Source organism: Adiantum capillus-veneris, chromosome 14 (assembly GCF_014529385.1).
Source record: "Adiantum capillus-veneris isolate H3 chromosome 14, ASM1452938v2, whole genome shotgun sequence".
Classification (NCBI taxonomy): Eukaryota; Viridiplantae; Streptophyta; class Polypodiopsida; order Polypodiales; family Pteridaceae; genus Adiantum; species Adiantum capillus-veneris.
The window spans coordinates 135718881-135733312 of NC_140944.1; the positions used below are offsets into that span (position 1 = coordinate 135718881).

Below are 14432 nucleotides of genomic sequence, written 5' to 3' on the forward strand. Positions count from 1 at the left end.
CATGCAATGGGTGATGCCACTCACCAATAAAAAAGTGAAAATATTGCCAACTTTAGTAGGTGTGACCGAGAGTGTTGTTGACGATGGCAATGGTAGTGATTATGATTTTGTAAATGATAGCCCGTAATAATGTTCTTGTTTTTCTCGCTTTTGTTAGCACGCCAATATCAAGGCTTGGAATGAGCTGGACACAAATAGCTATTCCAGGTTGGTGGTTAGAGTTAGTTCAGACAAGACATAAGACTTCAGATCAGACCAGACAATAGCTGGAAGATAAGACGGGAACTGAAAAGAGATTGACACTAAAACTGAGAACTGAAATTGTATTTGTATTTTTCAGATCAAATAATTGTAGACAACTGTAGTCAGTGAGACAAGTAAGCTTTAGCTCAATGAGAGTTACAAAGTATGAATAGCTCTTAGCTAAGCTTAGGATTGGGGGATCAAGGATTCTATACTCCATCCCTGCCAATGAAGTAATGGGTCCTATTTATAGCTCTCTACTGGCTCTCTGATTGATTGTTCCTTGTGCCAGTTACCCTGGCAACTGATTTTGGTGATTACTAGCTTAGGCGCCTCAGTCTAGCAGCCGTTCCCACCGTTTACATTCCTTCTCCCCTTTCTTAGATTTTGGTGTGTACCACAATTTGCCAGTGAGCAGTCAACCAGTGTCAGTCCATCAAACACTCTTCTTCTTGTCTGGTGCCTTCTTCTTTGGAGGTTTATACAATACCTTGTATGATTCTAAAGCGCTTAGACCAGGACCTGTATTCTCCTTTTGAATGAGGCAGTACCGTGCCCTTTGCTCCAGTTGGTCTTCTCTGACTATCTTCATTTTAGCTTTATATGGCGTTAGTGCATTCGACGTCTTTGTATTAGGGTCATTTAATGCTCTTTTGCCTCTGGTCAGGCGGGCTCCTCTGGCCAACTTATGACAATATCTCGACAATATGAGGTAGTAAATTCACCCCTGAGGTAGTGGTTGATGGAAGTTGATTCTGGCCTCAAATATGATTTCGGACATCTCTCTGAATTGGGGTTTAGAGGATGCTTTGTTGGCCAGTTCCTTCTCAGGAAGCGTAGAGGCTTCTCCTATTAGATGTAGGAGTTGGTTTGTGATCTTGATCAATCATCATAGTTGCACCTTTCACTGGTCCATCTTGATCTAGAAATTCTAAATTGCCTAAATGAGATCAAAGACAATATCTTTCTTTAAGGCATCGATCAGTACTTGATTTCAAGCAGTCCATTCAGTGGTGGATTCCTCATACCACTCTCTGAGCTTGTCAACAATCTTGATATAGCATTGCTGATATGAAGGTTGATGGTATGTTGGATAAAGCATTGGAAAGTACCTTGGGAGCTCAGACTCTTTGGCTAGAAGAGCATGTAGCAATGTGGGGCAATCTAGGACAAACTCCAAAAAATCATTACCTGAATGAGTACCTGAATGAAATCAGAGACAATATCTTTCTTTAAGGCATCGATCAGTACTTGCTTTCAAGCAGTCCATTAAGTGGTGGATTCCTCATACCACTCTCTGAGCTTGTCAACAATCTTGATATAGCATTGCTGATATGAAGGTTCATGGTATGTTGGATATAGCATTGGAAAGAACCTTGGGAGCTCAAACTTTTTGGCTAGAAGAGCATGTAGCAATGTGGGGGAATCTATGACAAAATCCAAAAAATTGTTACCAGCTAGTTCTCTTGTTGCATCATTTTCCTACTTATTCTGACCAGGTGGAATAACCTCTTAAGGTTTCGTTCCTTTAATTTATATTTGGAGTTCTGAAGCTCTACCACGTGGTGTCTTCTGTGACTAGATAGAGGCAAAAGAGCTTTTGGCTCACCAAGTAAATAAGTTAAATTTCATTTATAGTGGAAGCTCTGAGCTCTACCTCTTGGTGGACCAGATAGAGGCAAAAGAGCTTTTGGCTCACCAAGTAAAAATTAATTAAAAAAATTGTCAGGAATGGCCAACACTACAGGACAAGACACATGCAAACATAAACCCTAAACATCAGTCTCCATGAGGGTGCATGAGGGTGCATGAGGGGCAGAGTTCAAGAAAAATCATTTTTCCAAACATATAGAATTCCTTTCCTTAAATTTTCCAAGAGGAAGATGTGGTGATGGAGATCCAATCAATTAATTCACTGATGGAGTTGAAGGCTTTTTTTGTGGCTAGAAAAAACGGACATGGGGAGAGATTATCTTTTATCTTAGATGATGCCCAAGATTTAAATGTGAATATCTGGTATGGTGAGATCAACTTTGATTCAAAAGAGCACCTGGAAGCATCATTGAGTCTTGTAGGTTTCCTACATGGGTGTAGAAGTTTATGGGGTCTTTCCCCAAAGGCTAAAAAAATTGAAAGGGAGAGACTGAATTCGCATGATGACGTCTCGAGGCTGGTGTGTGATGAAGGGTTTGATGCTGTATCAATCGAGACCGTCATGAGCATATCAGCTTTTGGTGCTGTCTTACAAAAATTTCCAGACCGTCAGGCTGATGTCCACTACTATGCAGGCAACTACCCCTGGTATCTGCACATCTTGGATGGATGTTGTAGAGACATTGCCCTTGAAAAGGGCGTGCATGCTCACAAGGCGGATGTCATGGAGATTTCAAAGCTAGAGGAGCATGAAATTATGGGTCTGGTGGATGTTGCAAATCTGCTAGAAGATCAGGAAGATTGAGATACTGTGCTTTTTGCCTTTGCAAACCATCATATTGTCAAAGGCATCAGAAACTCTCTTGAAAAGCTGAGAATTACCAATCCATGTCATGACCTCAGGGAGATGGCATGTGCTGACCCTCGGTATGCTCTCGACAAGGAAAAAGGGTTTGTTCAACTCACCTTTCATCAAGTCACTAAACATTGTTGGATTCCATGACAAAAGAATATGAACTGGACAACACAGAGATAGCTCGCCCCTGGGTGGCTTACAATAAGCTTATGCTACGGCAACCAATTGTTAATTTTGTTGAGATTGGTTGGATCTGTGGTGTCCAAAATGGAAGTATTTATAGGCGATGGTCTAGCCATAGGTGAACCCAAGGATGAACACTTCTCAAGAACTCCAAAGGTCTGTGTAAGATTGAAGCTTGGCCATGGATTTTTTTCATACCCAACCGATACAACTTTGGACAAGTGGATGGTATGCTCTTGACAAGGAAAAAGGGTTTGTTCAACTCACCTTTCATCAAGTCATTGTACATTGTTGCATTCCGTGAGAAAGAATATGAACTGGACAACACAGAGATAGCTCGCCCCTGGGTGGATTACAATAAGCTTATGATACAACAACCAATTGTCAATTTTTCTAAGATTGGTTGGATCTGTGAATGATTGTGCACAGATGTGGTGTCTAGAATGGAAGTATTTATCGGTGATGGTCTAGCCATAGGTGAACCCAAGGCTGAACATTTCTCAAGAACTCCAAAGCTTTGCCATGGCTTTTTTTTCATACCCAACCGATATGTGTATCCACCATATGTGTATCCACCAACAGACATCCAAAATCCAAGCCTGAGAATATTTGTTTGCTCAAAGGTGGAGTATGCTATGGGACTGTGGCACACACACTACACGTGAGGTCATTCTATGATGCATTGGGACCTCGCAAGGTGGGGCAAGATGTGCACAATGTCCTGGTCGAGATGACCCAGAGACGGGAGCACAAACATTCCCAGGATCCAGCAGCAAAGTCATTTCCACCCCTTCCACTTCCATCTGCAAGAGTTTTGAGGATGTCACAAATGTAGTTGAGACTGCTGATACGTGCACAACTTGATAACATTGATTTGGCTAATGGAATGGATCCAAAGAAGTATCAGACGATCAATTTACTGGTTGAAGCCTCAAGGCATGCTACTTATTGAATGCTCGCTTTAGTGCATCTTTGGTAGATGCCATCTATGGTGGTATATACATATTCTGGACACTTTTTGGTGTCTATGCCCTGCTGAAGGGGATGGAAACAATTTTGGGTGCTGCTGAATCTAGTACATAGCATGAAAATCTTTGGTTTAGTTATTGAAGATAATCAATATAGGCTAGAATTGGGTGGACTTAGTCGGCAAATCAATTCTTCATTCTGTTGCAAAGAGAAACCAAGATGATCTAGATTGATACACATGATACAATCTTCAAGCAGCACAAATTGATACAACTCGTCTTCATAAAAAAATGGAAACAATATTTAGAGCAAATGGAAATTCATTAGCCATAAACAATCCAGAGCTTCCTTGCCCCTCCCTTGTTTGACATATCCTGCTGAAAGCTTTGGAGTACTCGCCCAAAGTTCTGCAAAGAGCTACAAGCCACATCTATTTTTTTGAAGCTGTTTGACTTCTCGAGATGGTTCAGTTCAAAGACGCACGATGACACAATCTTTTTTTGTTGAAGAATCCCAGTATGTAGCTATGATGATGAACTCGCCTAAAAATTCAAATTTTATTTCACTAGCTTGAGCATCTAAATCATCGTTGGCCTCTCTCTCTCACACACACACACACAACTTTCTTCTGGCAAAAAAAAACCCAGTCTCGCAAATTCACAACATGGAAATCAGAAAGAATAAACCAACGTAGAGCTCATTTACCTTGAGACGTCGGTGTTGCTCCTTAGTTGCACTTGTACCATCTGCAAGGCATTATAAAATCCCATGCCAAAAAGAGGACAACTACATTATGCTCAAGAAGTTCTTGGTGTAGGACTCTCTACGTATGCAAACATGCCGAAGTTGAATAAGGATGCATTTGGCAAGAAGATTTTGGTGTGCAATTTGTCTAGCATGCATCATTGCGGACATGTCGGAGGTAACAGTCCATTGCTGCTTTTCTCTCCATGTATAATTGCTTGTCCTTTCGACTCTCTGCTAAAACCTGTGATGTGGGATCCTTGATAACATTTAGGCCTGCAAAATCCCTGATTAGTCATCATGGAAAAGCAGCGCAATTGTTTATTTGGGTCAGGATCGTTTATTGATTTTTCTTTTTTAAACAAGCACCACGTGGTGGCTTGTGGGTTGAGATTGAGGAAAAAGAACCTTTGGCTCACCAAGTAAAAATAGAACAAAGTTTTTGATTTTTGTGGGGACACACACACACACACACACACACACACACACACACATGCACGACAGTTACCATCTTCTCTCGACACAAGGGGCTTTTGACATGTTACCATATAGAAAAAAATATAATTTGCTACATAATTCACAAGTTTGAATACACGCAACTAGTAAAAGTGCAAACTAGCAAACTGTGAGACCCTTTCTAGTTGGTCAATCTAGTAAGTTTGTTACTATATGGCAAATGATACTACCATATAGTAACTAAGTTGCTAGATCTAACTAGAAACTCTTCACACTTGCTAGTTTGACCTTGGCATGTCAAACTAGTTAACCATCTTGCAAAGCCAAACTAATAAGTCACCTAGTAAATCTAAACTAGTTAGTGACCTAGCAAATTTAAACTAGTAACACATATAGAAAATCTAAACTAGTAGGATGTATGCTAAGTCAAATCTTCAAGTGATTTAGGAAATGATTTTATCAACTTAACAAGAGAGGTACATGTAACCAAATATGAAAGTTCAATAAGATAATTTCCTTTTCAAACACACATAGAAATTTCAAAGATACAAATCTCAATCTTCATTTGCCAACTTCACATCTTTGAGTGACAAAGCTCCTACCTTATCAAAATTGATACAAACTATGTTTTTCACTAAGAGCCAAGTCATCAAATCCCACACATGGTAAAAGAATTGGTCTCACCTGCCTTCCTCTTGAAGAAGGAATGCGTTTTTTTCAGAGCAGTATAAGTAGGTTTGACAAGATGATAAATGTCTTCAACATTCTTAGTACCAAGCCATTTCATTAGAGTGGTTTCTTTATCACCTACAGATAACTCTCGCGCCTACAAAAAAACAACAAAAAGTATAAGTCATCATCTAGTTAAACTCCTTGGTAAAAGAATTGATGTCACCCGCCTTCCTCTTGAAGAAGGAATGCCTTTTCTTGAGAGCAATATAAGTAGGTTTGACAAGATGATAAATATCTTCAACCTTCTTAGTACCAAGCCATTTCATTAGAATGGCTTCTTTATCACCTATAGATAACTCTTATGCCTACAAAAAAGCAACAAAAAGTATAAGTCATCATCTAGTTAAACTCTATGTGTATTAGTCAAAGTATGGTGAAAGTAGTAAATATAACAAAATACACACCTTTTTTTCTAAAACTGAGATTTCATCAATAATACTCTCTTCTCTTGATCCGCTTGATAGTCCCTAAACATGAAAACAATATATTTTTAATCCTAGTTACCAAAGATTTCATTTATATAGCTTAACTTAACCAAGTACCTTTTTCTTTTTGTTATCGAAAACCTTTAAAGCTTTCTTCTTTTTTTAAAGAAGCTCTTGGAGCTTACTCGTAGCCTAAAAACACGACACACAACAACTTATAAAAGAAAGTAAAATCCAATACCGATCAATCTACTCAACACAAATATATTATTAGCACCTTACTTTCTTGCACACTTTTTCTAGAGATTAGATCTACGTTTGAATCGCAAAATTCACTTGAAGTGGTATCTCTCAATTTCTATATACCAAAAAATCACAATAATCAAACAACAAAAAAATCATGTTTTATGCATCAAACAACATAACTTCAAACTCAAACCTTGTTCTCTACATGGTTATGATCAACACCATGTGAACTCTCATAAGATTTTTTTTCTTCCAAAGCAACCCCAAAGCTCACATCTGTTATAAATCTTTGATACTCCTAAATAAAAACTATTCATAATTTAAGTGAAACATAAATGTCTAATCTTCAATATATATATATATATATATATATATATATATATATATATATATATATATAGAGAGAGAGAGAGAGAGAGAGAGAGAGAGAGAGAGAGAGAGTACTTGTGAACATACCTCATAAGCATCATTTTCTTCATCATTATTTTGCCAAGGATTTTTTGGAATATATACTTGTACATCTTCCTAAGCTTTCATAAACAAACCATAAACAAATCATAAACATTTAACTTTAACAACACACATTAAGAAGCTCAAGATGAATGGTGTGTAGTAACCAATGACACACATTAGCTGGTGCCTCCTTTTCCATCTTGTTTTCAGCTACCACAATAGTATCCATGTCAGTAAGCTTTGACAAAGGTTTGTCATCATGAGCATTCTCTACCTATCGAAAATAAAATGTAAATGAAACAAAGCATCAAATAAGCCACTAAGTATTCATGCTAACTATCTTACCATTTTGTTAGGAGAATCATCTTTATCCAAGTCATTGGGTTTTGCATGTTGCATCCCAACATCCTTATCATGTAAATCCTTAATTATGGCCTATATTTGCATTAAAAATATATTTTAAGTATAAAACACACAAAAAAACCTTATTCATGCATTAAATAGCCATACAGTAGATCCACTTGAGTAAGACGTTGCTTGGTGGGCCTTTCATTTGGTATATTTGCGCTTAGCAACAAGAGACTTGATACACCATAAATAAATATCCTCCTCCTTCCAAGGATAAGAAGATCCATTTATAACAATGTCTTTCAGTTTGCCTATGTTGTCTCCAACGATGCTCATAACTTGATTCTTTCATTCAAGATTGTTTCGAAGGTCACCACTAGAGTCAGCTTTTGCAAACCATTTTCCCACCTCCCTGTAGTTAGAGTATAACACTCTATATTGATCCGGATGATGCTTCAAAAGAAAGTTTCTACCATAAAGCTTCTCTGCATCTCTATGTATGGAGGTGGAGGTCTAAATACCTAATCCACTACAAGAGGTCATGTAGAATTCGGCGCAGGTACCGACGAAATAGCGCTAAATTTTAAACTAAAAAGCACTGAAATAAGGTTCGAAAGAGACCTGGTATCGTAGTGTTGGTATAACTATCGGTGTGACAGGCATTTGAATAGGCCTATAAACAAGCGTCAAAATAATCAACAGAATAAGCACCGGTATTAATATATTGAATTCCGAGCCCTATTCCGTGACCCCTACCGACGGTCATACCGTAACTTGTACCAACGACCAAAACCTGCAATTTGTTTTTGGGCAGAGAGGGCTGGGAACTAATGCTGCATGTATTGCAGCAAAAGAAAATAGCCCTCTCTACCCAAAGGAAGAGTGCACAAGCAACCACACTCCACCTACAAGCTGACGCTAAAGAGCGAGTGTATGGAAATTAGCAAAATTGTAAGAATAACATAACTTGTTAACATGATTAAAACATGAGTCAAAAACTGTAAAACCATAACCATAACCTGTGTGCCATACCATAACCATTACCATTACCATAACTTGCTTGTTATACGATAACCATAACCATAACCATAACCATAACCATAACCATAACCATAACCATAACCATAACCATAACCATAACCATCACACGATTGCTATACCATCATAGCAAAACCATAACCATCACCTGAACCAAGACCATAACCATAACCTTGCACAACCATAACCATAACCATAACCATAACCATAACCATAACCATAACCATAGCAAAACCATAACCATAGCACTATTGCTATACCATTATAGCAAAACCATAACTATCACCTGAACCAAAACCAAAACCATAACCTTGCACAACCATAACCATAACCATAACCATAACCATAACCATAACCATAACCATAACCATAACCATAACCATAACCATAACCTTGCACAACCATAACCCTTGCAAAACCATAACCATAACCATAACCATAACCATAACCATAACCAAAACCAAAACCAAAACCAAAACCATAACCATAACCATAAACCATAAACATAAGTTGACTGTCCAACCTTAACCATACCATAAACATAACCATAAACCATAAACCATAAACATAAGTACTACAAAACTGTACATATGCAAGAGGTCACTGAGTGAGAAGCCTCATGGTAATACCTCCCAATCGACGTCCTCGCCCTCCTCCTGCAGGCTGGGTCAAAAGGGCCACAAGTCCATGCTTGTATCCATACTTCTCCTCTTGGCGTATCGAAAGGCGCTTCATGGCAACTTCCTGCAAAATTATGGTTTAATCATTAGATAAATCTTCAAATAACATATATACTATCAATAATTTAAAGCATACGTATAATACTTACAAACTCATGTCGAAGCGTATCGTAGCCTCCACTCCCAAGATGTGATGCTCCAACAGACTCCAAACGTGCTCCAACAGACTCCAAACGTGCTCTGGCTGCATCTCTCTACTGGTGAAATCTATTGGGATTGTCTTGTGTCTCTCATGCAATCCCAATCCACTCCTCTGCGTCCAACTATGCTGGCTTGGGATCACCATCGTTGAATCTTTCTTTGGCCTCTGACCGACGGTGTGACATTGTGGACCTCGCCATGCTCAAAATCCAAGTGTTCGAGACCTGGTCGTACCCCTGTGCCGGCCTGTACTCTCTCTGAATGGCATCGACAATGTAATTATTTCTCTCAAGATCGATATTTTCCCAAATCTCCATCACAGTATGACCAAACTAAATCGTACAGAGTTGTCAAATCCTCTGTCGCATTTTCTTTCCCACCCTATCTGCCACAACAGCCCCATCCCTGCTCCTGTACACCTTGCTAGGATCATGCTCGTGTGATCCCCAAGGTGTACGTGGTGTGCCCATCGGTGAACTATCTACTGAAGAGAGTGGTGGGTGCTCTCTCGGTGGTGTGGACGCATCGGTAGAACCGCTACCACAACAACCACCGCCTCGAGAATGAGGCAACGTCGTCTTAAGGATGAACCACCCGTTGGTGTAGAGGAAACACGAGTCCTAGGCATAGGGGACACACTAGACTGAGGTGTGGGGCTGCTCGGTGAGGGGACCACACTAGTCCCGAGCGTAGGGTCGGCCGTAGTAGGTCTAGAGGTACTTGCACCTGCACCCCAAAGGTGTTGTGCCATGGCGATCTGCTCAGGAGGGAACTGAGACAAAAACGAGCCCATCTGCTCGGGTGACATGCCGACTGGAGTGACTGGAAAATTAAAACTAGGAGAGTAGGGCTCATTGTCATCGGCCATGGCTAATCATACACAAAAAAAACCCACAAAATACGTTAGTTTATGTAAGAAATGCTTAATCAATACAAACAACAAATCAACAGAACTGCTACACAAATGAAACGAATCAATGAAACTGCTACATAAATGACCAAAATCTAAAGTGTATTGTAGACTAATAAAAAGAGCCATGCAAAAGGTTTCCTAGCAAAAGTCATTAGTTAATCTCTCATCCTCTATGAGATATGATGCACCAAAGATGTCTATCTCAATCTTACTTTTGCATCTTCTTCATTAAACTCTACTTCTTCGTCGCTCTCCGCATCAGCTTCACTATTTGACACCTCATCTCTAGGTTCAGACAATTGCTCAATGGTGACATCCACCTCAAAATCTAAACTTAAAGTTGGAGTCGGTCCTGCGCTTTGTTCATGAATCACCTCTTTGAGCTCAACATCCAATCCTTCACACACTTACTTGCTACGTGGAGCAACTTGAACAACATAGAGCCAGCAGGGTTTAGACAGATCATTCTCATCATTTTCTATCCATAGTGGATCGTGTATGAACACAACTTGTTCACCATGCTGCGGAAGTACGAATGTATCCCGCACATCTGTCCACACCTGCATAGAGTTCACTTGAATCAATCCACTCTTGTCTTTCCGCACAGTTGCATTAGGGCCGCTGGTAATAACTTTAAACCACTTGACATCAAAGATAAACATATCAAACTTTCTAAAGCTAATCTTCAAGATGTCTTGGATGTGGCCAAAGTATTCAAGCTGGCCAGTCTCTGTATTCTCATCCCTAGCACTACTCCTACTTTCTTGGATAAAGCTTGCCCTAACACCACTGTCAAAAGTTACCCTTTGTTCATCGATCTGTTGCACTCTGAAGTGCTTCCCATGCGACCACAAAGCTCCATATTTGTGATACTGCAGCCACAAAATTGAAACAGACTAAAAGTTATTAAAGCAAATTGATTTTCATGTACAACTCAAAAAGGAAGTTGTGAAATGTACATGCCAATCGCGACCCTTGACATCTCCTCTTCCTCTTCAGTATAATCAACACTCCACTCCTCTTTGCCTCTGAGAGTGTCGCATCTAACCACCGCCCAGTTGGAAAGTCAGGCAATTTCTGAAGATGGTCTGGAAAAGGAAGGTTTCTATTATTGGTCAATGACTATATATTAAGGTTCTTTCAGTCTGTGTACACTTTTGAAGTCCGATTGCGTTTTTTCTACTATTAATTTGATGCTAGATCTAGCCTAACCTTTAATCTAACATAACCTATAACATAACCCTAACCTAACTTAATGTAACCTAACTTATAACCTAAACTTAATTTATAACCTAACCTAACTGAAGTCCGTTTGCGTTTTTAGAAGTACACGAGTCATCTTCGAAGTTCGATTGCGTCTTTTTTACTATTAATTTGACAATAGCTCTAACCTAACCTATAATCGTTATGCTTAACCTATAATCTAACCTAACGTAAAACCTATACCTAACTTAACTTAATGTATATAACCTAACTTATAACATCTACCTACCTATAACCTAACCTAACCGAAGTCCGTTTGCATTTTTAGAAGTACACAAGTCCTCTTCGAAGTCCGATTTCGCTTTTACTACTATTTGACACTAGCTCTAACCTAACCTATAATCATTATGCATAACCTATAATATAATCTAACCTAACATAAAACCTATACCTAACCTAACTTAATGTAACGTATCTTATAACATCTACCTAACCTATAACCTAACCTAACCGAAGTCCGTTTGCGTTTTTAGAAGTACACGACTCACTTCGAAGTCCGATTGTGTTTTTTGAAGTACACGCGTCATATTCGAAGTCCGTTTGCATTTTCTCGACTATTATGCCATCGATAGCTCTAACCTAACCTAACATATAACCTAAACCTAACATAACCTAACCTAACATAAAAACAACACAATGGTGAAGCATTTAGTAAAACGACAAGGCGTAGATCTTGCCCACAATGCATATGCGACGTGGGCGAGCTCTATGGCTTACCAATTTGGCAAACGGATCACCATTGTGTTGTTTTTAGAGTTGCGAATCAATTTTATGGCCTGAAAACCGCTCGCAGACATATAGACAACACTATGGCGAGCCGTTGGCAATATGGCAAGCCATAGAGCTTGCCCACAATGCATACTCCTTGTGGGCAAGCTTTATGGCTTGCCGTATTGCCAAAATGATCGCCATTGTGTTGTTTTTTGGGGCACGAGGTAATTTTAGTGCTTGAAAATCGATTGCAAACATATAGACAACACAATAGTGAGCCGTTTGGCAATACGGCAAGCCATAAAGCTTGCCCACAATGCATATGCATTGTAAGCAAGATCTATGGCTTGCCGTTGTCAGGAGTTTTTTGGAGCAAGGGATTGCGCATATGTACATACACATGCATGGTGCATCGAATAAAGGATTGCCCATTTTCCTTAGCCAGGTGGTTACGTGGGGCCCACATGTGTACAGGTAGAACACCATGTACATAGTGCATCGATTTTCACTATTACCAGTACCAGTGTGTTTTTTCTATAATAATGAGGAGTTGGTAGCGCATAAAAATTCTCGAGGAAGCTATCCACGGGCCGACGACATGAGGCAAGCAGGTGCGTCAGATGGCATCTAGTGGCGTCAGGAGGTCGAATGGGGTCAATACTTGCACGCGGAGAAGTATGGACACGACGTGGGTGTTTTCTTGTGATACTTATGTAGAAAGGTCATCATGAGGACCACTTTTTGGGGCCACTTCACGTGGTTGCGGGATGCATTATTGGGAAAAACTGAGTGCCAGGTGTGCGGATGATGCAAAAAGGTGACAACTATGCACTGCGAGGTCAGCTTTTGGCCTGCTCGGGTTCCGTTTGAGGTCATCTAAAAGGCCATGGGTGCCCAACTAATAAAGCTAAGTGTGGGAACTGAAAAAAGGGAGAGAAGACCAGAAAAAACGTGGAGAAGAGAGGAGGAACAGCCGCAAGTGTGTTTTTGGAGCATTTTTTGGCCCTAAACTGCTCATCCGAGGTCGGATTTGAGCACTGTGACATTGTAGGGTGGGGTTTTTGGGTGTTCCGGACGCAATGGCGCTGTCCATTTTGCCAAATTCCTCACAAATTTTCTGCTGTTTTTTCTGTGTAATCTTCTCCGGTGAGTGAAGCCTCTACTTAACTTTGTGGTTGTATCTCGTGTATTTCTTCAATATTGTGTGAGCTATTTGCCCCATTGGTGTTGGACCAAGCTCAATTGTATCTAAACATTAGAAATTCTCCTCTTTTGAGCTGAGTTTTTTGGGTGTGTGTGTGTGCGTGTCTGTGTGGAGTGGGCAAGTGGATAGTCTCTCTCCTCTCACTCGAGAGGTGTGTTCCCTGTCTCGGCCAGGTGTGTTGTGTAAGCCGAGTGGTGCCCCATAGTGTGTGTGTGTGTGTATCATTCCAAGAGTGTGTGTCGGGTCGTTATAGAGGCACTTTGTGTGTTTTCATCCCGCTCACATTCTTTTGGCGCCCCCACGGAGGATCTTCTTTGAGTACCTTCTTCTTCGAACTTCAAGCTTCGAGATTCGGGATTACAGGTTGCAGACTACATGTTACAGGTTACAGGGACAGGTACAAGTACAGGTGATTAACACAAGTACAGGCAGCTGGAGTACAGTGATATACTAGCAGTGGTGTCACTGGTAGTTGTTGTGGGTATGCATCATTTGGTGCCTGTTTGAGCACATTGTCTGCTGGATTGTACGTTACCTGTGGAAATGCCATTGTACGCATTTGTGGAGCCATACTTGGTTCTATTTGGCAATCCCAGCCATTTCTGAGACTTGGTCTGGAAGATAGTCATTTCTGAGACTTGAATATACGAGATTTGCATAAGCGTTCGTGTGAGGGTCGATAGCGTGAGGTTTTATTGAGCTGGGGGATTCTCAAATGTGGAGATCCTTTCGGTGATACAGGTAGCTGGAGCACCCTTTTTGTGACCTCGCCATAGGCTATGTATTAGTGATTCCTGTTTGATGCTCGGGTTCTATTGTTGGCAGTTTATGTATACATATACAGTCTATATTTTGGGTTCCTACTGCTCTACTTTTGGGAAAACTTTGCCAAAATTTTTCCAAGATATGATGGCTGGTTTTTTGGTCTTTTGAGCCATTTATGCTGTTATGCTGATGAAGTTTTGGCAAAATCAGAGGATAAGACAGGTGTGCTTTCTTGGGAGCTTCATGGTTGGCTTTGATGGATGATCAAAATGGCCCTCAATTCACTCCTTTTCATTTAACTTAGAGAATCTAGATAAATGTTCATGTGTCCAGGAAGATTTTTTTCTAG

At 40.1% G+C, this 14432-nt stretch overlaps 1 pseudogene; it reads left to right on the plus strand.

The window, feature by feature from the left end:
* The first annotated feature begins 1577 nt into the window (after window positions 1-1577).
* On the plus strand, window positions 1578-4470 carry LOC147443192 (uncharacterized; annotated as a pseudogene).
* Window positions 4471-14432: the final 9962 nt, after the last annotated feature.